The sequence below is a fragment of the Acartia tonsa genome, chromosome 15, assembly GCF_053477335.1.
Source record: "Acartia tonsa isolate MP-2025a chromosome 15, ASM5347733v1, whole genome shotgun sequence".
Classification (NCBI taxonomy): Eukaryota; Metazoa; Arthropoda; class Copepoda; order Calanoida; family Acartiidae; genus Acartia; species Acartia tonsa.
This window is the reverse complement of record NC_137274.1, coordinates 4,677,878-4,694,777: the sequence shown is the minus strand read 5'-3', so window position 1 is coordinate 4,694,777 and position 16,900 is coordinate 4,677,878. Positions and strand designations below refer to the sequence as shown.

Genomic DNA, 16,900 nt, shown 5'->3' with positions numbered 1-16,900 from the left:
TGGATATTTTTAAGTTTTTACTTTTCAGCCAGGGTGACACCAAGCCTGCGTGGCCTAATGGATAAGGCGTCGGTCTCCTAAACCGAAGATTGCGAGTTCGAGTCTCGCCGTGGGTAACATTATCTTTTAAGCAAAAGTTGTTTTGGTTGCAGTGCTTCCAAGGTTTCTTGAAGGCAGTGTAGTAGCAAATATGAAGAGTGAAAGCAAGCTGCTCTAGTGGCGCAATCGGTTAGCGCACGGTACTTATAGACAGTACAACAAGTTATGCCGGGGTTGTGAGTTCGAGCCTCACCTAGAGCAAGCACTTTTTCAACCCTTAAACCTGGCAGGGTCTTCCATGAAAAGAGCAAAAATATTTTTTTTACTTAAACAAAGCATTTTATCTTACCAAAATGCTAAAATATTCTCTAGCAGTACCTCATAATATCAAATACAGGTACTGTGGTTCGATTTCAAAATTTTTTTGTAACTATGCTTTACTAACCAACAATCAATCAAGGAAAAAAGTTTGTTAAAGAATATAGATAGATTGATATTTTCTTTTTACTACTGTTTTAAGTCTATCAAGTTAATAACAAATTCAATAAAATTTGACTGAATAACCATATAAATGTATAAAGATTTGTGATTTAAATTATGCCATGAAAAATCCTCCAATGAGTTATTTAAGCAAACAAAATTTAGCATAAATGGATATTTAAATTTTGTTTGCTTAAATAACATTCTATTGCAACAAAAAGGTGATGTTAGGAAATAATTTCTTGAATAAAATCATAAAACGTTTTTTCATTTAATTTTCATTTTTTCACTGTTGTGTTTTTATTTGACATTAAAAATAAAAATCATAAAAAATCTTCCAAATCAAAGAGAAAAAATCTTTGAATTATTGGTCAATTTAAGTTCAAAGATTTTTTTTTTGTAAAAAGTTAATTTTTTAAAAATATTTTAGAAAAAAATCTTCTAACAAAAAAAAATTATCATAATCCAAGATGGCGTCAATACATGTAAAATAATTTTTAAAACAAAAAATTAAAACTTGAATATCTTTTTTCACAGATTGAATTTCAAAAATCGGTCTGACAGTTTTTCCAAAGTCAGTATGATCTATTGAATGAAAAAGGTTTGAAACTGATAGAACATTTCAAAATAAATGGTTCCCACATTCTAAAAATTTTCCCACGCTTGACATTCTTGAAAAATGCTAAATAAATGGACATTTAAACAAACCAAAGATCGCGTTTTTAGCAATGGAATGTGTTTTGTAAAAATCTTTGAAACTTTTGATTTCATTGTTTATGTATGTACACTCAAGAATGATGAATCTTATCTGATCTAGAAAGGCAGAAGGATACTAAATTGTAATTGTAATTCATAATAACCGAGTTTTTACTAAAATAAATTTTTGACAGCTGTGGGATTCGAACCCACGCCCTTGCGGACTGGTGCCTAAAACCAGCGCCTTAGACCACTCGGCCAAACTGCCTGTTGTGCTGACAGTTGTGCGAATAACAAAAATTGTTTCTTAAGTTTTTTTTTTTCAGCCTTACTGTGTAAAAGCATCAAACACCTAAAAAAAATTTGTTTTTCCAGTGAGTGATTTCACAAAATTAACTGCCTCCAGAGAGGATTGAACTCTCGACCCCTGGTTTACAAGACCAGTGCTCTGCCACTGAGCTATAGAGGCTTGCATGTTCACGTGGCACAATTTAAACCTAGCCTAACCTAGTCTAACGTAACCTAACCTAACCTAAGCTATTCCGGTTTGCACCTTGTGTTAAAGACTTTGAAATTGCTAAAGGATTCAGTTGAGTATTAGTCAGCTAATGCATTCAACAGGGGGATGTAGCTCAGTGGTAGAGCGCATGCTTTGCATGTATGAGGCCCCGGGTTCGATCCCCGGCATCTCCAATTGTCAATGATTTTTGTTATTTCTTTGAAGTTGTCTTTTGTTCAAAATGAGTACTTCAGTGAGAAAATATTTGTATGGGGTTATGCGGACACAAAAATGTGGAACGCTTCACGATTTTGCGTGTCATCCTTGCGCAGGGGCCATGCTAATCTTCTCTGTATCGTTCCAATTTTAGTATATGTACTGCCGAAGCAAGTACAATTGAGACTAGAATTTAGTTGTCTATAAAGATCAGCATTTGTTACACAAATTGCAAAATCAATTCTGTTGACCCTGACGTGATTTGAACACGCAGCCTTCTGATCTGGAGTCAGACGCGCTACCGTTGCGCCACAGAGTCAGATGTTTGAATTGCTGCAACTTTGAATTCAGGCGAAACTAAAGGAAAGTCTTTTTATTTCTTTTTTTCTATCCACTATACAATGCAAGCGACCAATAGAAAAAAGGCGCTGCTTTCGTCCGGCCCCTATGACGAAGACCAGGGGTCGTAGCTCAGCTGGTAGAGCGTCTGATTCGCATTTAGAAGGTCTCGGGTTCAAATCCCGACGACTCCAAATTTTTTTTTCTTTTCAATTTTCAAAAGTATTGGGCAAAACCATGGGCTTGACCGGGAGTTGAACCCGGGACCTCTCGCACCCGAAGCGAGAATCATGCCGCCTAGACCATCAAGCCTGGCTTGTGCCCTGCTAACTGTCAGTAGCAAGCTGTAATTCACCAACTTACTAGCCGATTGCTTCCAGCTGTGATGCTGTATTCATGGATGGCCGTCAACCAGAGCCAGCAGTCGTGGCCGAGTGGTTAAGGCGTTGGACTTGAAATCCAATGGGGTTTCCCCGCGCAGGTTCGAATCCTGCCGGCTGCGAAAGTCAGATTTTGTTAGTATCTAGTGTTTTTTTTTACTTTTTTTGCAAAACCAGAAAGTTACCTTGCAACTCACATGGCCTTCCTGGTATAGTGTTAAAATAAGACCTTTGTCAGGTGTGGGGTTCGAACCCACGCAATCTTACGATTATGAGAGCTTAAATCTCACGCCTTAGACCACTCGGCCAACCTGACAGGATGCAACAGGGCGGCACTCATTGCAAAACGCATGAAATCACGACTGACAAGCACTGATTAAGCCAAGCTCTACAAAAAAAAATTATCACGACGAAGATGGGATTCGAACCCACGCGGGCAGAGCCCATTGGATTAGCAGTCCAACGCCTTAACCACTCGGCCACCTCGTCTATGATAATGATTAGCCTAGATTACTTTCAAAGCAGACATGACACATGACATCAACAAAAAAAAAAAAAAAAAAAAAAACCCGCAATATTGCATCAATCGTGTCAAAAGATTTCCCACGCCGGGAGTTGAACCCGGGCCTCCTGGGTGAAAGCCAGATATCCTAGCCGTTAGACCACGTGGGATTCTGTTTCCGTCCGGGATCGAACCGGAGACCTTCTGCGTGTTAGACAGATGTGATAACCGCTACACCACGGAAACTTGTTACATAGAGTAAACAGCTTTATTGCCCTCTGCTTTTCTTTAAGTGTGCTAGTTACTAGGCAAATATGTATTTGTGGTTTTCACTTTGGCGTACATAATTATATTGTAAAACAAGCGTCAGTGGTATAGTGGTGAGCATAGCTGCCTTCCAAGCAGTTGACCCGGGTTCGATTCCCGGCTGACGCATTTTCATCTCAGTTGCCTAGCAATACATTTTTGTACATTCAAAAAGTGTACTAATCCTGTACTGCCAACAAGCCTCCGTAGCGCAGTAGGCAGCGCGTCAGTCTCATAATCTGAAGGCCGTGAGTTCGAGCCTCACCGGGGGCAGGCTAATACTTTTTCATCTCCTGGTTGTGTTTTGAAAAAAAAGTTTTGTCAGAAGTGGGATTCGAACCCACGCCCTCATCGAGGACCAGAATTCTCACAACCACTCTCTATCAGAGAGCAAGGAAGTTGTCCTTGAGTCTGGCGCCTTAGACCACTCGGCCATCCTGACTGCTAATATAGTGTTCACGGATTAGGAAATTCCATGTTTTGATAACCCAAAAAGGTTAGCCAAAATGCAATGTTAGCATCCCATCTGGGGATCGAACCCAGGACCTTTGGATTAGAAGTCCAACGCGCTATCCTCTGCGCTAATGGGACTTGGTAAGAGAAAAGAAAATAGTAGCATTTGTTGACAGAAAACATTATGGAAGGCAAGTAAAAGAAAATCAAGTAGAGAAGAAAAAAAGCATGTAGTTTTTGCATTGTGCTAATACTTAAACATGTCATCTCAATCAGGCCCGTTAGCTCAGTTGGTTAGAGCGTCGTGCTAATAACGCGAAGGTCACGGGTTCGATCCCCCTACGGGCCAGCTAATACTTTTACCAAATTGAACAGTTTGCAGTGGCGGAAATATTTAATGGATAAAAAAAAGAAATTTCACAAGGTTGAAAAATTATCTCTCCCCGACCGGGAATCGAACCCGGGCCTTCCACGTGACAGGCGGAGATCCTCACCACTAGACTATCGAGGAATTCTTGTTGACCAGCTATTTTCTAGTCTCTACGTACGTATCACACTGATTGGAGACTTGAACAAAAAATGAGAGCGCCCGAGCAGGGGCTCGAACCCTGGACCGTTAGGTTAAAAGCCTAACGCTCTACCGACTGAGCTACCCGGGCATCATGCTATTTTACAATTACAGTAACAAAATTGTCTCACCAGATGGCAGCAGCATTTTAGTTCATGGTAGGCTTGGTTTTCTCTCTGTTTATTTTTGGTTAAGTGCAACCTGAGTTGTATAGAATAAATCATCACTCCATAATTTTCCTGTATTGTAGCATTTTGCATTTAGTATATGTCACATTTTCCATTGTTAAATGTCTACGGCCATACCATGTTGAAAGCACCAGTTCTCGTCCGATCACTGAAGTTAAGCAACATTGGGCCAAGTTAGTACTTGGATGGGTGACCGCCTGGGAATACTTGGTGTCGTAGGCAAATCTTTTCATCCTTTTTTATAAGTTGAGAAAAGAAAAAAACAAAGTCTGAGAAATGTAAACCAGACAACTGCTTATGTTCATTTTTTACACCTAAAGCCCTTATACAATGCAACCACTATGATATAATATGTAGTTACTGTTCTTGTCACCAGATGGCAGCTCTGTTTAGTTCCCAGTTAGGCTTTGTTTTCTCCGTGTTGAGGCATAAGTTTAGGGTTGACAACTATTATTGTTCGATAAAATGATATCTTTTAGTATTACACATACCTACTTGGATTAATATTTTAGTTACTTTGTGCTTGTATTTTATGAAAATTAACTTTTCCGGTCGGACCTGGAACAAATATCAAAAATATATGATTGTCCAAGTAACTTTACATCATTGTCTAAAACGACCAAGTTAATATTGCTTGATTCACTTCTACAAGAGGTGTGTATCAGCTCTGCTTCGATGGGTCGCTCACCTTGAGTCCGCTCGGGTTGAGTGTCTGTCTTAGTCAGTCACAAACATCTTTATTCAGGGTTAAAGAGAACCCACTAATCACTGGAAACCAATCAAGAACTTAGAACCATTTTCCGTAAATACCTGTACGTATTTTCTCTTGGTAATGCATTTTCCATTTAGTTTATGACACATTTTCCTTTGATAAATGTCTACGGCCATACCATGTTGAAAGCACCAGTTCTCGTCCGATCACTGAAGTTAAGCAACATTGGGCCAAGCTAGTACTTGGATGGGTGACCGCCTGGGAATACTTGGTGTCGTAGGCTTTAACATTTTATCCATATTTCAAAATTTGTCTCTTTTTCTTCCTTGTCCGTAGATTCCTGTACTGTTGAGCGTTTTGCATTCATTTTCTCTCCGTAATGCATTTTGCATTTAATTTACGCGACATTTTCCGTTGATATATGTCTACGGCCATACCATGTTGAAAGCACCAGTTCTCGTCCGATCACTGCAGTTAAGCAACATTGGGCCAAGTTAGTACTTGGATGGGTGACCGCCTGGGAATACTTGGTGTCGTAGGCTATAACATTTTATCCATATTTCAAATTTGTCTCTTTTTCTTTCTTGTCCAAGAGAAATTTCTAATCACTGAGAACATAAGGTGAAACCCAAGGGGATGTAGCTCAGATGGTAGAGCGCTCGCTTAGCATGCGAGAGGTACGGGGATCGATACCCCGCATCTCCATGTATCATTTTTCCCCCTACTACACAAGCACCAAACAAAAAAATAAACACACAGAAAAAACAAAAGTCTGAAAATTTAAACCAGTAAAACTTTAAACCTTTTTGTTGCATTAGAATGTTATTTAATAAACCAGAAGTTAGAAGAGCATTTCCTCAGAGTAAATGTCTACGGCCATACCATGTTGAAAGCACCAGTTCTCGTCTGATCACTGAAGTTAAGCAACATTGGGCCAAGTTAGTACTTGGATGGGTGACCGCCTGGGAATACTTGGTGTCGTAGGCTCAATCTTTTTGGAATTTTGACCCAACCAATCCTAGCCCAAACCTAACTAAACCTCACACAAGTTTGAAAATCATGTTGTCACTTTATGTCTACGGCCATACCATGTTGAAAGCACCAGTTCTCGTCCGATCACTGAAGTTAAGCAACATTGGGCCAAGTTAGTACTTGGATGGGTGACCGCCTGGGAATACTTGGTGTCGTAAACTCTACATCTTTATCTTGTCACTGAAAACAGAAAAGTTGTGTTAACGTAGAAAATAATTGCTGCAACGTCCGGGAATCGAACCCGGGCCGCCCGCGTGGCAGGCGAGCATTCTACCACTGAACCAACGTTGCTGGCATGCTCTTTGGCTATTCGTATAACCCAACCCCTTGCTGAAAATCTTTATTCAGAAATCTGTCAATTTATAACCCAAATACAGATTGATATAGCTTTACACCTGAACGATTAATATGACTTGCTGTAAGTAGACTTTGGCAGTAGGTAAGGACTTTCTTCAGCCCGGCAAGACAATATCTGAGTGATCCTTGGTTCACTTGTACACACCTTTTAGTGAAGTGAATCAAGCAAGTATAGCTTGGTCAGTTTAGACAAATGGTAACTGCAATTTTAGCCATTCCTACCGTAGGCTATTTGTCAGCATGGTTGGCCAGTTTTATTTTCACAAATTTGAAGTGGTTGGTTGGAGATGAATGGTTTTGTGGTAAACTCATCCTGACATCCTGTCCCTACATGCCTGTTGTAATATGTTTCTTTAAGTGGGCTCTCTCATGGAAAGCCTTCAGATAAATTGGATGTAGTTCCAATATGATCCACTTACACGGAAATCTTTAGTAAAAGGCGAAAGATTTATTCGTGCTGTAGGTAGATCCTGGACATGCTCAAACAACACAAATAGCTCCATATCCTTGGCAGCTGTTAGGCTTGTTCCATTGACCAATCTAATGTAGTTGTCAGCAAAGACATGTAGAGATTGTGTCAAAGTTCAGCTTATTCACCAAAAAAACACAAGCCCCTAGAATAACTTGAGGCAGAAAATTATCCATTAAATGACATTCAACTTTAGGGGTTTGCACCACCTAGCATTAAAACATTGAACTACATAAAGGAAGTGGAGCCATTGTGCTTTTGGCAGCATGCTTGTTGACTTGTGCAAACTTGATACAGGTTGTACACAATGTATTGAGTGGTCCAGGTTAGAAGTGGGGACAAGTGGGCCGATCCTGGTGGTACTGCAATACCAGGCCAACCCGTGATAAGGCTGGAGCAAGCTCCAAGTCCTCATCCCCTAACAAAAATGAGTTTAATATCGAAGGGGACACATGGTCCCCGTATCAGATATTAAGCTGATAAGAACAGATACTACACTTTGATCTTAGCCAAAAGGCCGAGAAGCGATGCCGAAGAATAGTTCCAGTATACTACCTTAGAGTCATAACCTGACTATTGTACTGTCTGGCAAAAGATTGGCATGCAGGCTGCCTAATCATTGTTAGAGAGAGTATAGTCAATCTGCCTAGTTCAAAGCAAAAACTTTACTTTAAATTGGGCTTCGATAGAAGCCTTTTTCTGGCCAACTACACAAACTTTAGCAATTCCTGGTGTGTAAAATTTGAACTAGATGGTTAAGTTAAACATTCTAATTCTGTCGTCTGTTCTGTATTTATTAGGGGATGCGCGAACGCAGTCCCCAACTACCAAAAATTGTGCGTTCGAGTTACCCACATTTGGGGTAATCGTAGGGGTCAGCCATGCCTGAGTGCAATGGCACAGCCTCACCCTAGAGGAACCACCTTAGTGATCATGGTTAACCTCCACGCCAGGTAAGTATGAGGGAAAGAGTCGATTTCAGTGTATGGGTGACAAAGACTATAGATATTTTGCTGACCAGCTCCACGACTTTACACAAAACATGATTCAGTTGAAGTGTCCCCTCAGAAATGCTATATTTATACTTTTTCAAATAGTTGGTGACATACTTTGTTGATGAAACCTTCGGTAGGAGGTCTTCCATTGAAACAAATGCGACACCTAGAGGCCAAATTATTGACTACATAAAATACATGATTGCTACTTTACAGGTTATGCATTCCTATTGCAGATAGTGAGCTATCATCAGCTCTGACAGAAATAGCATTACAGTTCACACTGCAACCACTGGATCTATACACACCTCTTAGTGAAGTGAATCAAGCAAATTTAGCTTGGTCAGTTTAGACAAATACAAGATGCAAACTGTCACTTCTTATAACAAGATTACCAAGAGTTAGCACTGGTCGCAACGAAACAAACCTTACAGAAGGATGGTATGGTAATATCCACATTATAATGTGAAAATGCCTTACCAAATGTCTACGGCCATACCATGTTGAAAGCACCAGTTCTCGTCCGATCACTGAAGTTAAGCAACATTGGGCCAAGTTAGTACTTGGATGGGTGACCGCCTGGGAATACTTGGTGTCGTAGACTTAACATTTTTGGAATTTTGACCCAAACAATCCTAGCCCAAACCTAACTAAACCCCACACAATTAATGTCTACGGCCATACCATGTTGAAAGCACCAGTTCTCGTCCGATCACTGAAGTTAAGCAACATTGGGCCAAGTTAGTACTTGGATGGGTGACCGCCTGGGAATACTTGGTGTCGTAGGCTCAATCTTTTTGGAATTTTGACCCAACCAATCCTAGGCCAAACCTAACTAAACCCCACACAATTAATGTCTACGGCCATACCATGTTGAAAACACCAGTTCTCGTCCGATCACTGAAGTTAAGCAACATTGGGCCAAGTTAGTACTTGGATGGGTGACCGCCTGGGAATACTTGGTGTCGTAGGCTTATCCATTTTTAAAAAATTGCCTCAAAAAAGTTGTGATACTGTAGAAAATAATTGCTGCAACGTCCGGGAATCGAACCCGGGCCGCCCGCGTGGCAGGCGAGCATTCTACCACTGAACCAACGTTGCTGGCTTGCTCTCATGATATTCGTGTAGTTAGTTTTTGTGTACCTATTGCAAAGACCAACCATACAAAGTGCAGAGCCCAGGCAGCTAACATAGCCCGGCTAGCTCAGTCGGTAGAGCATGAGACTCTTAATCTCAGGGTCGTGGGTTCGAGCCCCACGTTGGGCGAATTTTTTTTTATATGGAACAGTTTTTAAAAATATATTTGAATTTGTTTCGTGATATACTGACAATAGGGTAATTCAGGCGCCATGGCTTAGTTGGTTAAAGCGCCTGTCTCGTAAACAGGAGATCCCGAGTTCGACTCTCGGTGGTGCCTTGATCCTTTTATTACTACTATCCATGGCTACACATACATAGGGTAAAGATTTGCAAAAATGCCGCGACCCGGGATCGAACCGGGGACCTTTAGATCTTCAGTCTAACGCTCTCCCAACTGAGCTATCACGGCTAGTTAAAACAATGTTGCTTATCTTGGTCAATATGGAAAAAAGATCACTTTTACATGACTCTAAAAAGTTTAGGTCCTACCGAGATTTGAACTCGGATCGCTGGATTCAGAGTCCAGAGTGCTAACCATTACACCATAGGACCTTGATGCAGATCTAAACTCCAAAGGGTAAAAAAAAATTAATTTTGTATAAAAAGAAAAGAAAAAAAACCTTATGTATTGGTTCCTGCCGGGATCGAACCGGCGACCTTGTCCGTGTGAAGGACACGTGATAACCACTACACTAAGGAACCATTGTCAACTAAGTAACCAAGCCAAGATACATAACAAACAGACATAAAATGTGCAACTACAAAGCCACGTCACTTAGCTAGGTCTCGTGGCGCAACGGATAACGCGTCTGACTACGGATCAGAAGATTGCAGGTTCGAATCCTGCCGAGATCGAAAATTTTAAAGATTCGTTTGGCTATTAAAGAAAATTGCTATAAAATAAGTCGCCCCCGGGTGGGCTCGAACCACCAACCTTTCGGTTAACAGCCGAACGCGCTAGCCGATTGCGCCACGGAGGCTAATACAAGATAAAAATATTACATTATTTTTAATATTATTCTATGGTGCCTTCAAATATAAAAACAAAAAAAAGATTGGTTTACTTATGTTGGTAGGGCTAATTACCACCGAACACTCATTAGCGCGGTCCGACTACTGACCGACACGGAAACTCTTGGCTGCTGGGTTTCCCCTCTGGCCCAATCCGCCCCTCATTAAGCAACCTGATCACCTAGGGCTCCCCCTAAGTGGCCATGTTGATGCCAGGCTTAGTGCGGACGCCAATTCAACGTGTTTCAATGGTAACCAGGCGTTCCCTGCCTCAAACCATCCCAAACTCTGACCTCCCAGTAGCAGGATTACAGAACCTCGCCACGGTTCCAGTCAACTATCACATCAATTTCTGTCACAATGTACCATTTGAATTGCAATTTTTTTCATATTTAATTTTGGGTGTAATTTCGCCAGCTTCCGTTATGGTCTAGTGGTTAGGATAGCTGGCTCTCACCCAGCAGGCCCGGGTTCGATTCCCGGTAACGGAAAAATACATTTTGTCGAACCCCCAAGTAATTATATCAACATCCCCGATCCAAAAAAAAAGGAGATAAAAAAAAGATAGAGAATTGGATATTTTTAAGTTTTTACTTTTCAGCCAGGGTGACACCAAGCCTGCGTGGCCTAATGGATAAGGCGTCGGTCTCCTAAACCGAAGATTGCGAGTTCGAGTCTCGCCGTGGGTAACATTATCTTTTAAGCAAAAGTTGTTTTGGTTGCAGTGCTTCCAAGGTTTCTTGAAGGCAGTGTAGTAGCAAATATGAAGAGTGAAAGCAAGCTGCTCTAGTGGCGCAATCGGTTAGCGCACGGTACTTATAGACAGTACAACAAGTTATGCCGGGGTTGTGAGTTCGAGCCTCACCTAGAGCAAGCACTTTTTCAACCCTTAAACCTGGCAGGGTCTTCCATGAAAAGAGCAAAAATATTTTTTTTACTTAAACAAAGCATTTTATCTTACCAAAATGCTAAAATATTCTCTAGCAGTACCTCATAATATCAAATACAGGTACTGTGGTTCGATTTCAAAATTTTTTTGTAACTATGCTTTACTAACCAACAATCAATCAAGGAAAAAAGTTTGTTAAAGAATATAGATAGATTGATATTTTCTTTTTACTACTGTTTTAAGTCTATCAAGTTAATAACAAATTCAATAAAATTTGACTGAATAACCATATAAATGTATAAAGATTTGTGATTTAAATTATGCCATGAAAAATCCTCCAATGAGTTATTTAAGCAAACAAAATTTAGCATAAATGGATATTTAAATTTTGTTTGCTTAAATAACATTCTATTGCAACAAAAAGGTGATGTTAGGAAATAATTTCTTGAATAAAATCATAAAACGTTTTTTCATTTAATTTTCATTTTTTCACTGTTGTGTTTTTATTTGACATTAAAAATAAAAATCATAAAAAATCTTCCAAATCAAAGAGAAAAAATCTTTGAATTATTGGTCAATTTAAGTTCAAAGATTTTTTTTTTGTAAAAAGTTAATTTTTTAAAAATATTTTAGAAAAAAATCTTCTAACAAAAAAAAATTATCATAATCCAAGATGGCGTCAATACATGTAAAATAATTTTTAAAACAAAAAATTAAAACTTGAATATCTTTTTTCACAGATTGAATTTCAAAAATCGGTCTGACAGTTTTTCCAAAGTCAGTATGATCTATTGAATGAAAAAGGTTTGAAACTGATAGAACATTTCAAAATAAATGGTTCCCACATTCTAAAAATTTTCCCACGCTTGACATTCTTGAAAAATGCTAAATAAATGGACATTTAAACAAACCAAAGATCGCGTTTTTAGCAATGGAATGTGTTTTGTAAAAATCTTTGAAACTTTTGATTTCATTGTTTATGTATGTACACTCAAGAATGATGAATCTTATCTGATCTAGAAAGGCAGAAGGATACTAAATTGTAATTGTAATTCATAATAACCGAGTTTTTACTAAAATAAATTTTTGACAGCTGTGGGATTCGAACCCACGCCCTTGCGGACTGGTGCCTAAAACCAGCGCCTTAGACCACTCGGCCAAACTGCCTGTTGTGCTGACAGTTGTGCGAATAACAAAAATTGTTTCTTAAGTTTTTTTTTTTCAGCCTTACTGTGTAAAAGCATCAAACACCTAAAAAAAATTTGTTTTTCCAGTGAGTGATTTCACAAAATTAACTGCCTCCAGAGAGGATTGAACTCTCGACCCCTGGTTTACAAGACCAGTGCTCTGCCACTGAGCTATAGAGGCTTGCATGTTCACGTGGCACAATTTAAACCTAGCCTAACCTAGTCTAACGTAACCTAACCTAACCTAAGCTATTCCGGTTTGCACCTTGTGTTAAAGACTTTGAAATTGCTAAAGGATTCAGTTGAGTATTAGTCAGCTAATGCATTCAACAGGGGGATGTAGCTCAGTGGTAGAGCGCATGCTTTGCATGTATGAGGCCCCGGGTTCGATCCCCGGCATCTCCAATTGTCAATGATTTTTGTTATTTCTTTGAAGTTGTCTTTTGTTCAAAATGAGTACTTCAGTGAGAAAATATTTGTATGGGGTTATGCGGACACAAAAATGTGGAACGCTTCACGATTTTGCGTGTCATCCTTGCGCAGGGGCCATGCTAATCTTCTCTGTATCGTTCCAATTTTAGTATATGTACTGCCGAAGCAAGTACAATTGAGACTAGAATTTAGTTGTCTATAAAGATCAGCATTTGTTACACAAATTGCAAAATCAATTCTGTTGACCCTGACGTGATTTGAACACGCAGCCTTCTGATCTGGAGTCAGACGCGCTACCGTTGCGCCACAGAGTCAGATGTTTGAATTGCTGCAACTTTGAATTCAGGCGAAACTAAAGGAAAGTCTTTTTATTTCTTTTTTTCTATCCACTATACAATGCAAGCGACCAATAGAAAAAAGGCGCTGCTTTCGTCCGGCCCCTATGACGAAGACCAGGGGTCGTAGCTCAGCTGGTAGAGCGTCTGATTCGCATTTAGAAGGTCTCGGGTTCAAATCCCGACGACTCCAAATTTTTTTTTCTTTTCAATTTTCAAAAGTATTGGGCAAAACCATGGGCTTGACCGGGAGTTGAACCCGGGACCTCTCGCACCCGAAGCGAGAATCATGCCGCCTAGACCATCAAGCCTGGCTTGTGCCCTGCTAACTGTCAGTAGCAAGCTGTAATTCACCAACTTACTAGCCGATTGCTTCCAGCTGTGATGCTGTATTCATGGATGGCCGTCAACCAGAGCCAGCAGTCGTGGCCGAGTGGTTAAGGCGTTGGACTTGAAATCCAATGGGGTTTCCCCGCGCAGGTTTGAATCCTGCCGGCTGCGAAAGTCAGATTTTGTTAGTATCTAGTGTTTTTTTTTACTTTTTTTGCAAAACCAGAAAGTTACCTTGCAACTCACATGGCCTTCCTGGTATAGTGTTAAAATAAGACCTTTGTCAGGTGTGGGGTTCGAACCCACGCAATCTTACGATTATGAGAGCTTAAATCTCACGCCTTAGACCACTCGGCCAACCTGACAGGATGCAACAGGGCGGCACTCATTGCAAAACGCATGAAATCACGACTGACAAGCACTGATTAAGCCAAGCTCTACAAAAAAAAATTATCACGACGAAGATGGGATTCGAACCCACGCGGGCAGAGCCCATTGGATTAGCAGTCCAACGCCTTAACCACTCGGCCACCTCGTCTATGATAATGATTAGCCTAGATTACTTTCAAAGCAGACATGACACATGACATCAACAAAAAAAAAAAAAAAAAAAAAAACCCGCAATATTGCATCAATCGTGTCAAAAGATTTCCCACGCCGGGAGTTGAACCCGGGCCTCCTGGGTGAAAGCCAGATATCCTAGCCGTTAGACCACGTGGGATTCTGTTTCCGTCCGGGATCGAACCGGAGACCTTCTGCGTGTTAGACAGATGTGATAACCGCTACACCACGGAAACTTGTTACATAGAGTAAACAGCTTTATTGCCCTCTGCTTTTCTTTAAGTGTGCTAGTTACTAGGCAAATATGTATTTGTGGTTTTCACTTTGGCGTACATAATTATATTGTAAAACAAGCGTCAGTGGTATAGTGGTGAGCATAGCTGCCTTCCAAGCAGTTGACCCGGGTTCGATTCCCGGCTGACGCATTTTCATCTCAGTTGCCTAGCAATACATTTTTGTACATTCAAAAAGTGTACTAATCCTGTACTGCCAACAAGCCTCCGTAGCGCAGTAGGCAGCGCGTCAGTCTCATAATCTGAAGGCCGTGAGTTCGAGCCTCACCGGGGGCAGGCTAATACTTTTTCATCTCCTGGTTGTGTTTTGAAAAAAAAGTTTTGTCAGAAGTGGGATTCGAACCCACGCCCTCATCGAGGACCAGAATTCTCACAACCACTCTCTATCAGAGAGCAAGGAAGTTGTCCTTGAGTCTGGCGCCTTAGACCACTCGGCCATCCTGACTGCTAATATAGTGTTCACGGATTAGGAAATTCCATGTTTTGATAACCCAAAAAGGTTAGCCAAAATGCAATGTTAGCATCCCATCTGGGGATCGAACCCAGGACCTTTGGATTAGAAGTCCAACGCGCTATCCTCTGCGCTAATGGGACTTGGTAAGAGAAAAGAAAATAGTAGCATTTGTTGACAGAAAACATTATGGAAGGCAAGTAAAAGAAAATCAAGTAGAGAAGAAAAAAAGCATGTAGTTTTTGCATTGTGCTAATACTTAAACATGTCATCTCAATCAGGCCCGTTAGCTCAGTTGGTTAGAGCGTCGTGCTAATAACGCGAAGGTCACGGGTTCGATCCCCCTACGGGCCAGCTAATACTTTTACCAAATTGAACAGTTTGCAGTGGCGGAAATATTTAATGGATAAAAAAAAGAAATTTCACAAGGTTGAAAAATTATCTCTCCCCGACCGGGAATCGAACCCGGGCCTTCCACGTGACAGGCGGAGATCCTCACCACTAGACTATCGAGGAATTCTTGTTGACCAGCTATTTTCTAGTCTCTACGTACGTATCACACTGATTGGAGACTTGAACAAAAAATGAGAGCGCCCGAGCAGGGGCTCGAACCCTGGACCGTTAGGTTAAAAGCCTAACGCTCTACCGACTGAGCTACCCGGGCATCATGCTATTTTACAATTACAGTAACAAAATTGTCTCACCAGATGGCAGCAGCATTTTAGTTCATGGTAGGCTTGGTTTTCTCTCTGTTTATTTTTGGTTAAGTGCAACCTGAGTTGTATAGAATAAATCATCACTCCATAATTTTCCTGTATTGTAGCATTTTGCATTTAGTATATGTCACATTTTCCATTGTTAAATGTCTACGGCCATACCATGTTGAAAGCACCAGTTCTCGTCCGATCACTGAAGTTAAGCAACATTGGGCCAAGTTAGTACTTGGATGGGTGACCGCCTGGGAATACTTGGTGTCGTAGGCAAATCTTTTCATCCTTTTTTATAAGTTGAGAAAAGAAAAAAACAAAGTCTGAGAAATGTAAACCAGACAACTGCTTATGTTCATTTTTTACACCTAAAGCCCTTATACAATGCAACCACTATGATATAATATGTAGTTACTGTTCTTGTCACCAGATGGCAGCTCTGTTTAGTTCCCAGTTAGGCTTTGTTTTCTCCGTGTTGAGGCATAAGTTTTGGGTTGACAACTATTATTGTTCGATAAAATGATATCTTTTAGTATTACACATACCTACTTGGATTAATATTTTAGTTACTTTGTGCTTGTATTTTATGAAAATTAACTTTTCCGGTCGGACCTGGAACAAATATCAAAAATATATGATTGTCCAAGTAACTTTACATCATTGTCTAAAACGACCAAGCTAATATTGCTTGATTCACTTCTACAAGAGGTGTGTATCAGCTCTGCTTCGATGGGTCGCTCACCTTGAGTCCGCTCGGGTTGAGTGTCTGTCTTAGTCAGTCACAAACATCTTTATTCAGGGTTAAAGAGAACCCACTAATCACTGGAAACCAATCAAGAACTTAGAACCATTTTCCGTAAATACCTGTACGTATTTTCTCTTGGTAATGCATTTTCCATTTAGTTTATGACACATTTTCCTTTGATAAATGTCTACGGCCATACCATGTTGAAAGCACCAGTTCTCGTCCGATCACTGAAGTTAAGCAACATTGGGCCAAGCTAGTACTTGGATGGGTGACCGCCTGGGAATACTTGGTGTCGTAGGCTTTAACATTTTATCCATATTTCAAAATTTGTCTCTTTTTCTTCCTTGTCCGTAGATTCCTGTACTGTTGAGCGTTTTGCATTCATTTTCTCTCCGTAATGCATTTTGCATTTAATTTACGCGACATTTTCCGTTGATATATGTCTACGGCCATACCATGTTGAAAGCACCAGTTCTCGTCCGATCACTGCAGTTAAGCAACATTGGGCCAAGTTAGTACTTGGATGGGTGACCGCCTGGGAATACTTGGTGTCGTAGGCTATAACATTTTATCCATATTTCAAAT

General features: G+C 40.4%; 67 non-coding genes across 67 annotated transcripts; 32 read left to right on the top strand and 35 right to left on the bottom strand.

The window, feature by feature from the left end:
* Positions 1-43: 43 nt before the first annotated feature.
* TRNAR-CCU (transfer RNA arginine (anticodon CCU)) lies at positions 44-116 on the top strand. The gene has a single exon. It is a non-coding gene; the product is annotated as a tRNA-Arg (tRNA).
* A 94-nt stretch (positions 117-210) lies between these two features.
* Positions 211-300, top strand: TRNAI-UAU (transfer RNA isoleucine (anticodon UAU)). Its single transcript is given in 2 exon segments — positions 211-248; positions 265-300. It is a non-coding gene; the product is annotated as a tRNA-Ile (tRNA).
* Positions 301-1,403: 1,103 nt separating this feature from the next.
* On the bottom strand, positions 1,404-1,483 carry TRNAL-UAG (transfer RNA leucine (anticodon UAG)). Its single transcript has one exon. It is a non-coding gene; the product is annotated as a tRNA-Leu (tRNA).
* Positions 1,484-1,612: 129 nt separating this feature from the next.
* TRNAT-UGU (transfer RNA threonine (anticodon UGU)) lies at positions 1,613-1,684 on the bottom strand. Its single transcript has one exon. It is a non-coding gene; the product is annotated as a tRNA-Thr (tRNA).
* Positions 1,685-1,836: 152 nt separating this feature from the next.
* On the top strand, positions 1,837-1,908 carry TRNAA-UGC (transfer RNA alanine (anticodon UGC)). The gene has a single exon. It is a non-coding gene; the product is annotated as a tRNA-Ala (tRNA).
* Positions 1,909-2,001: 93 nt separating this feature from the next.
* LOC145308195 (U6 spliceosomal RNA) lies at positions 2,002-2,108 on the bottom strand. Its single transcript, XR_013876040.1, has one exon. It is a non-coding gene; the product is annotated as a U6 spliceosomal RNA (small nuclear RNA).
* Positions 2,109-2,177: 69 nt separating this feature from the next.
* TRNAW-CCA (transfer RNA tryptophan (anticodon CCA)) lies at positions 2,178-2,249 on the bottom strand. Its single transcript has one exon. It is a non-coding gene; the product is annotated as a tRNA-Trp (tRNA).
* Positions 2,250-2,390: 141 nt separating this feature from the next.
* On the top strand, positions 2,391-2,463 carry TRNAA-CGC (transfer RNA alanine (anticodon CGC)). Its single transcript has one exon. It is a non-coding gene; the product is annotated as a tRNA-Ala (tRNA).
* Positions 2,464-2,508: 45 nt separating this feature from the next.
* Positions 2,509-2,581, bottom strand: TRNAP-CGG (transfer RNA proline (anticodon CGG)). Its single transcript has one exon. It is a non-coding gene; the product is annotated as a tRNA-Pro (tRNA).
* A 108-nt stretch (positions 2,582-2,689) lies between these two features.
* Positions 2,690-2,771, top strand: TRNAS-UGA (transfer RNA serine (anticodon UGA)). Its single transcript has one exon. It is a non-coding gene; the product is annotated as a tRNA-Ser (tRNA).
* Positions 2,772-2,881: 110 nt separating this feature from the next.
* On the bottom strand, positions 2,882-2,965 carry TRNAL-UAA (transfer RNA leucine (anticodon UAA)). The gene has a single exon. It is a non-coding gene; the product is annotated as a tRNA-Leu (tRNA).
* A 91-nt stretch (positions 2,966-3,056) lies between these two features.
* On the bottom strand, positions 3,057-3,138 carry TRNAS-GCU (transfer RNA serine (anticodon GCU)). The gene has a single exon. It is a non-coding gene; the product is annotated as a tRNA-Ser (tRNA).
* A 111-nt stretch (positions 3,139-3,249) lies between these two features.
* On the bottom strand, positions 3,250-3,321 carry TRNAE-UUC (transfer RNA glutamic acid (anticodon UUC)). Its single transcript has one exon. It is a non-coding gene; the product is annotated as a tRNA-Glu (tRNA).
* A 3-nt stretch (positions 3,322-3,324) lies between these two features.
* On the bottom strand, positions 3,325-3,397 carry TRNAV-AAC (transfer RNA valine (anticodon AAC)). The gene has a single exon. It is a non-coding gene; the product is annotated as a tRNA-Val (tRNA).
* A 117-nt stretch (positions 3,398-3,514) lies between these two features.
* Positions 3,515-3,586, top strand: TRNAG-UCC (transfer RNA glycine (anticodon UCC)). The gene has a single exon. It is a non-coding gene; the product is annotated as a tRNA-Gly (tRNA).
* A 71-nt stretch (positions 3,587-3,657) lies between these two features.
* On the top strand, positions 3,658-3,730 carry TRNAM-CAU (transfer RNA methionine (anticodon CAU)). The gene has a single exon. It is a non-coding gene; the product is annotated as a tRNA-Met (tRNA).
* A 46-nt stretch (positions 3,731-3,776) lies between these two features.
* TRNAL-CAA (transfer RNA leucine (anticodon CAA)) lies at positions 3,777-3,899 on the bottom strand. The gene is made up of 2 exons: positions 3,862-3,899; positions 3,777-3,821 (listed from the first exon to the last, which is right to left on the bottom strand). It is a non-coding gene; the product is annotated as a tRNA-Leu (tRNA).
* A 76-nt stretch (positions 3,900-3,975) lies between these two features.
* Positions 3,976-4,048, bottom strand: TRNAR-UCU (transfer RNA arginine (anticodon UCU)). Its single transcript has one exon. It is a non-coding gene; the product is annotated as a tRNA-Arg (tRNA).
* Positions 4,049-4,185: 137 nt separating this feature from the next.
* TRNAI-AAU (transfer RNA isoleucine (anticodon AAU)) lies at positions 4,186-4,259 on the top strand. Its single transcript has one exon. It is a non-coding gene; the product is annotated as a tRNA-Ile (tRNA).
* Positions 4,260-4,349: 90 nt separating this feature from the next.
* TRNAD-GUC (transfer RNA aspartic acid (anticodon GUC)) lies at positions 4,350-4,421 on the bottom strand. The gene has a single exon. It is a non-coding gene; the product is annotated as a tRNA-Asp (tRNA).
* Positions 4,422-4,496: 75 nt separating this feature from the next.
* TRNAK-UUU (transfer RNA lysine (anticodon UUU)) lies at positions 4,497-4,569 on the bottom strand. Its single transcript has one exon. It is a non-coding gene; the product is annotated as a tRNA-Lys (tRNA).
* A 200-nt stretch (positions 4,570-4,769) lies between these two features.
* LOC145308280 (5S ribosomal RNA) lies at positions 4,770-4,888 on the top strand. The gene has a single exon (XR_013876121.1). It is a non-coding gene; the product is annotated as a 5S ribosomal RNA (ribosomal RNA).
* Positions 4,889-5,542: 654 nt separating this feature from the next.
* Positions 5,543-5,661, top strand: LOC145308373 (5S ribosomal RNA). Its single transcript, XR_013876208.1, has one exon. It is a non-coding gene; the product is annotated as a 5S ribosomal RNA (ribosomal RNA).
* A 140-nt stretch (positions 5,662-5,801) lies between these two features.
* LOC145308441 (5S ribosomal RNA) lies at positions 5,802-5,920 on the top strand. Its single transcript, XR_013876273.1, has one exon. It is a non-coding gene; the product is annotated as a 5S ribosomal RNA (ribosomal RNA).
* A 90-nt stretch (positions 5,921-6,010) lies between these two features.
* Positions 6,011-6,083, top strand: TRNAA-AGC (transfer RNA alanine (anticodon AGC)). Its single transcript has one exon. It is a non-coding gene; the product is annotated as a tRNA-Ala (tRNA).
* Positions 6,084-6,246: 163 nt separating this feature from the next.
* On the top strand, positions 6,247-6,365 carry LOC145308344 (5S ribosomal RNA). The gene has a single exon (XR_013876181.1). It is a non-coding gene; the product is annotated as a 5S ribosomal RNA (ribosomal RNA).
* Positions 6,366-6,452: 87 nt separating this feature from the next.
* On the top strand, positions 6,453-6,571 carry LOC145308528 (5S ribosomal RNA). Its single transcript, XR_013876354.1, has one exon. It is a non-coding gene; the product is annotated as a 5S ribosomal RNA (ribosomal RNA).
* Positions 6,572-6,630: 59 nt separating this feature from the next.
* TRNAG-GCC (transfer RNA glycine (anticodon GCC)) lies at positions 6,631-6,701 on the bottom strand. Its single transcript has one exon. It is a non-coding gene; the product is annotated as a tRNA-Gly (tRNA).
* Positions 6,702-7,126: 425 nt separating this feature from the next.
* Positions 7,127-7,244, bottom strand: LOC145308117 (U5 spliceosomal RNA). The gene has a single exon (XR_013875953.1). It is a non-coding gene; the product is annotated as a U5 spliceosomal RNA (small nuclear RNA).
* Positions 7,245-7,573: 329 nt separating this feature from the next.
* LOC145308017 (U2 spliceosomal RNA) lies at positions 7,574-7,765 on the bottom strand. Its single transcript, XR_013875852.1, has one exon. It is a non-coding gene; the product is annotated as a U2 spliceosomal RNA (small nuclear RNA).
* A 267-nt stretch (positions 7,766-8,032) lies between these two features.
* LOC145307923 (U1 spliceosomal RNA) lies at positions 8,033-8,197 on the bottom strand. Its single transcript, XR_013875767.1, has one exon. It is a non-coding gene; the product is annotated as a U1 spliceosomal RNA (small nuclear RNA).
* Positions 8,198-8,716: 519 nt separating this feature from the next.
* Positions 8,717-8,835, top strand: LOC145308543 (5S ribosomal RNA). The gene has a single exon (XR_013876369.1). It is a non-coding gene; the product is annotated as a 5S ribosomal RNA (ribosomal RNA).
* A 66-nt stretch (positions 8,836-8,901) lies between these two features.
* LOC145308207 (5S ribosomal RNA) lies at positions 8,902-9,020 on the top strand. Its single transcript, XR_013876051.1, has one exon. It is a non-coding gene; the product is annotated as a 5S ribosomal RNA (ribosomal RNA).
* Positions 9,021-9,086: 66 nt separating this feature from the next.
* On the top strand, positions 9,087-9,205 carry LOC145308228 (5S ribosomal RNA). Its single transcript, XR_013876071.1, has one exon. It is a non-coding gene; the product is annotated as a 5S ribosomal RNA (ribosomal RNA).
* Positions 9,206-9,261: 56 nt separating this feature from the next.
* On the bottom strand, positions 9,262-9,332 carry TRNAG-GCC (transfer RNA glycine (anticodon GCC)). Its single transcript has one exon. It is a non-coding gene; the product is annotated as a tRNA-Gly (tRNA).
* A 92-nt stretch (positions 9,333-9,424) lies between these two features.
* Positions 9,425-9,497, top strand: TRNAK-CUU (transfer RNA lysine (anticodon CUU)). The gene has a single exon. It is a non-coding gene; the product is annotated as a tRNA-Lys (tRNA).
* A 77-nt stretch (positions 9,498-9,574) lies between these two features.
* On the top strand, positions 9,575-9,648 carry TRNAT-CGU (transfer RNA threonine (anticodon CGU)). The gene has a single exon. It is a non-coding gene; the product is annotated as a tRNA-Thr (tRNA).
* Positions 9,649-9,707: 59 nt separating this feature from the next.
* TRNAF-GAA (transfer RNA phenylalanine (anticodon GAA)) lies at positions 9,708-9,780 on the bottom strand. Its single transcript has one exon. It is a non-coding gene; the product is annotated as a tRNA-Phe (tRNA).
* Positions 9,781-9,851: 71 nt separating this feature from the next.
* Positions 9,852-9,923, bottom strand: TRNAQ-CUG (transfer RNA glutamine (anticodon CUG)). Its single transcript has one exon. It is a non-coding gene; the product is annotated as a tRNA-Gln (tRNA).
* A 77-nt stretch (positions 9,924-10,000) lies between these two features.
* Positions 10,001-10,073, bottom strand: TRNAV-CAC (transfer RNA valine (anticodon CAC)). The gene has a single exon. It is a non-coding gene; the product is annotated as a tRNA-Val (tRNA).
* An 80-nt stretch (positions 10,074-10,153) lies between these two features.
* Positions 10,154-10,226, top strand: TRNAR-ACG (transfer RNA arginine (anticodon ACG)). Its single transcript has one exon. It is a non-coding gene; the product is annotated as a tRNA-Arg (tRNA).
* Positions 10,227-10,277: 51 nt separating this feature from the next.
* Positions 10,278-10,351, bottom strand: TRNAN-GUU (transfer RNA asparagine (anticodon GUU)). The gene has a single exon. It is a non-coding gene; the product is annotated as a tRNA-Asn (tRNA).
* Positions 10,352-10,801: 450 nt separating this feature from the next.
* TRNAE-CUC (transfer RNA glutamic acid (anticodon CUC)) lies at positions 10,802-10,873 on the top strand. The gene has a single exon. It is a non-coding gene; the product is annotated as a tRNA-Glu (tRNA).
* A 125-nt stretch (positions 10,874-10,998) lies between these two features.
* On the top strand, positions 10,999-11,071 carry TRNAR-CCU (transfer RNA arginine (anticodon CCU)). Its single transcript has one exon. It is a non-coding gene; the product is annotated as a tRNA-Arg (tRNA).
* A 94-nt stretch (positions 11,072-11,165) lies between these two features.
* TRNAI-UAU (transfer RNA isoleucine (anticodon UAU)) lies at positions 11,166-11,255 on the top strand. Its single transcript is given in 2 exon segments — positions 11,166-11,203; positions 11,220-11,255. It is a non-coding gene; the product is annotated as a tRNA-Ile (tRNA).
* Positions 11,256-12,358: 1,103 nt separating this feature from the next.
* TRNAL-UAG (transfer RNA leucine (anticodon UAG)) lies at positions 12,359-12,438 on the bottom strand. The gene has a single exon. It is a non-coding gene; the product is annotated as a tRNA-Leu (tRNA).
* Positions 12,439-12,567: 129 nt separating this feature from the next.
* Positions 12,568-12,639, bottom strand: TRNAT-UGU (transfer RNA threonine (anticodon UGU)). Its single transcript has one exon. It is a non-coding gene; the product is annotated as a tRNA-Thr (tRNA).
* Positions 12,640-12,791: 152 nt separating this feature from the next.
* TRNAA-UGC (transfer RNA alanine (anticodon UGC)) lies at positions 12,792-12,863 on the top strand. Its single transcript has one exon. It is a non-coding gene; the product is annotated as a tRNA-Ala (tRNA).
* A 93-nt stretch (positions 12,864-12,956) lies between these two features.
* LOC145308194 (U6 spliceosomal RNA) lies at positions 12,957-13,063 on the bottom strand. The gene has a single exon (XR_013876039.1). It is a non-coding gene; the product is annotated as a U6 spliceosomal RNA (small nuclear RNA).
* A 69-nt stretch (positions 13,064-13,132) lies between these two features.
* TRNAW-CCA (transfer RNA tryptophan (anticodon CCA)) lies at positions 13,133-13,204 on the bottom strand. Its single transcript has one exon. It is a non-coding gene; the product is annotated as a tRNA-Trp (tRNA).
* Positions 13,205-13,345: 141 nt separating this feature from the next.
* Positions 13,346-13,418, top strand: TRNAA-CGC (transfer RNA alanine (anticodon CGC)). The gene has a single exon. It is a non-coding gene; the product is annotated as a tRNA-Ala (tRNA).
* Positions 13,419-13,463: 45 nt separating this feature from the next.
* Positions 13,464-13,536, bottom strand: TRNAP-CGG (transfer RNA proline (anticodon CGG)). The gene has a single exon. It is a non-coding gene; the product is annotated as a tRNA-Pro (tRNA).
* Positions 13,537-13,644: 108 nt separating this feature from the next.
* Positions 13,645-13,726, top strand: TRNAS-UGA (transfer RNA serine (anticodon UGA)). Its single transcript has one exon. It is a non-coding gene; the product is annotated as a tRNA-Ser (tRNA).
* A 110-nt stretch (positions 13,727-13,836) lies between these two features.
* Positions 13,837-13,920, bottom strand: TRNAL-UAA (transfer RNA leucine (anticodon UAA)). Its single transcript has one exon. It is a non-coding gene; the product is annotated as a tRNA-Leu (tRNA).
* Positions 13,921-14,011: 91 nt separating this feature from the next.
* On the bottom strand, positions 14,012-14,093 carry TRNAS-GCU (transfer RNA serine (anticodon GCU)). The gene has a single exon. It is a non-coding gene; the product is annotated as a tRNA-Ser (tRNA).
* A 111-nt stretch (positions 14,094-14,204) lies between these two features.
* TRNAE-UUC (transfer RNA glutamic acid (anticodon UUC)) lies at positions 14,205-14,276 on the bottom strand. The gene has a single exon. It is a non-coding gene; the product is annotated as a tRNA-Glu (tRNA).
* A 3-nt stretch (positions 14,277-14,279) lies between these two features.
* Positions 14,280-14,352, bottom strand: TRNAV-AAC (transfer RNA valine (anticodon AAC)). The gene has a single exon. It is a non-coding gene; the product is annotated as a tRNA-Val (tRNA).
* A 117-nt stretch (positions 14,353-14,469) lies between these two features.
* On the top strand, positions 14,470-14,541 carry TRNAG-UCC (transfer RNA glycine (anticodon UCC)). Its single transcript has one exon. It is a non-coding gene; the product is annotated as a tRNA-Gly (tRNA).
* Positions 14,542-14,612: 71 nt separating this feature from the next.
* Positions 14,613-14,685, top strand: TRNAM-CAU (transfer RNA methionine (anticodon CAU)). The gene has a single exon. It is a non-coding gene; the product is annotated as a tRNA-Met (tRNA).
* Positions 14,686-14,731: 46 nt separating this feature from the next.
* TRNAL-CAA (transfer RNA leucine (anticodon CAA)) lies at positions 14,732-14,854 on the bottom strand. The gene is made up of 2 exons: positions 14,817-14,854; positions 14,732-14,776 (listed from the first exon to the last, which is right to left on the bottom strand). It is a non-coding gene; the product is annotated as a tRNA-Leu (tRNA).
* Positions 14,855-14,930: 76 nt separating this feature from the next.
* On the bottom strand, positions 14,931-15,003 carry TRNAR-UCU (transfer RNA arginine (anticodon UCU)). Its single transcript has one exon. It is a non-coding gene; the product is annotated as a tRNA-Arg (tRNA).
* A 137-nt stretch (positions 15,004-15,140) lies between these two features.
* On the top strand, positions 15,141-15,214 carry TRNAI-AAU (transfer RNA isoleucine (anticodon AAU)). The gene has a single exon. It is a non-coding gene; the product is annotated as a tRNA-Ile (tRNA).
* Positions 15,215-15,304: 90 nt separating this feature from the next.
* TRNAD-GUC (transfer RNA aspartic acid (anticodon GUC)) lies at positions 15,305-15,376 on the bottom strand. Its single transcript has one exon. It is a non-coding gene; the product is annotated as a tRNA-Asp (tRNA).
* Positions 15,377-15,451: 75 nt separating this feature from the next.
* On the bottom strand, positions 15,452-15,524 carry TRNAK-UUU (transfer RNA lysine (anticodon UUU)). The gene has a single exon. It is a non-coding gene; the product is annotated as a tRNA-Lys (tRNA).
* Positions 15,525-15,724: 200 nt separating this feature from the next.
* On the top strand, positions 15,725-15,843 carry LOC145308279 (5S ribosomal RNA). Its single transcript, XR_013876120.1, has one exon. It is a non-coding gene; the product is annotated as a 5S ribosomal RNA (ribosomal RNA).
* Positions 15,844-16,497: 654 nt separating this feature from the next.
* On the top strand, positions 16,498-16,616 carry LOC145308372 (5S ribosomal RNA). Its single transcript, XR_013876207.1, has one exon. It is a non-coding gene; the product is annotated as a 5S ribosomal RNA (ribosomal RNA).
* Positions 16,617-16,756: 140 nt separating this feature from the next.
* On the top strand, positions 16,757-16,875 carry LOC145308440 (5S ribosomal RNA). Its single transcript, XR_013876272.1, has one exon. It is a non-coding gene; the product is annotated as a 5S ribosomal RNA (ribosomal RNA).
* Positions 16,876-16,900: the final 25 nt, after the last annotated feature.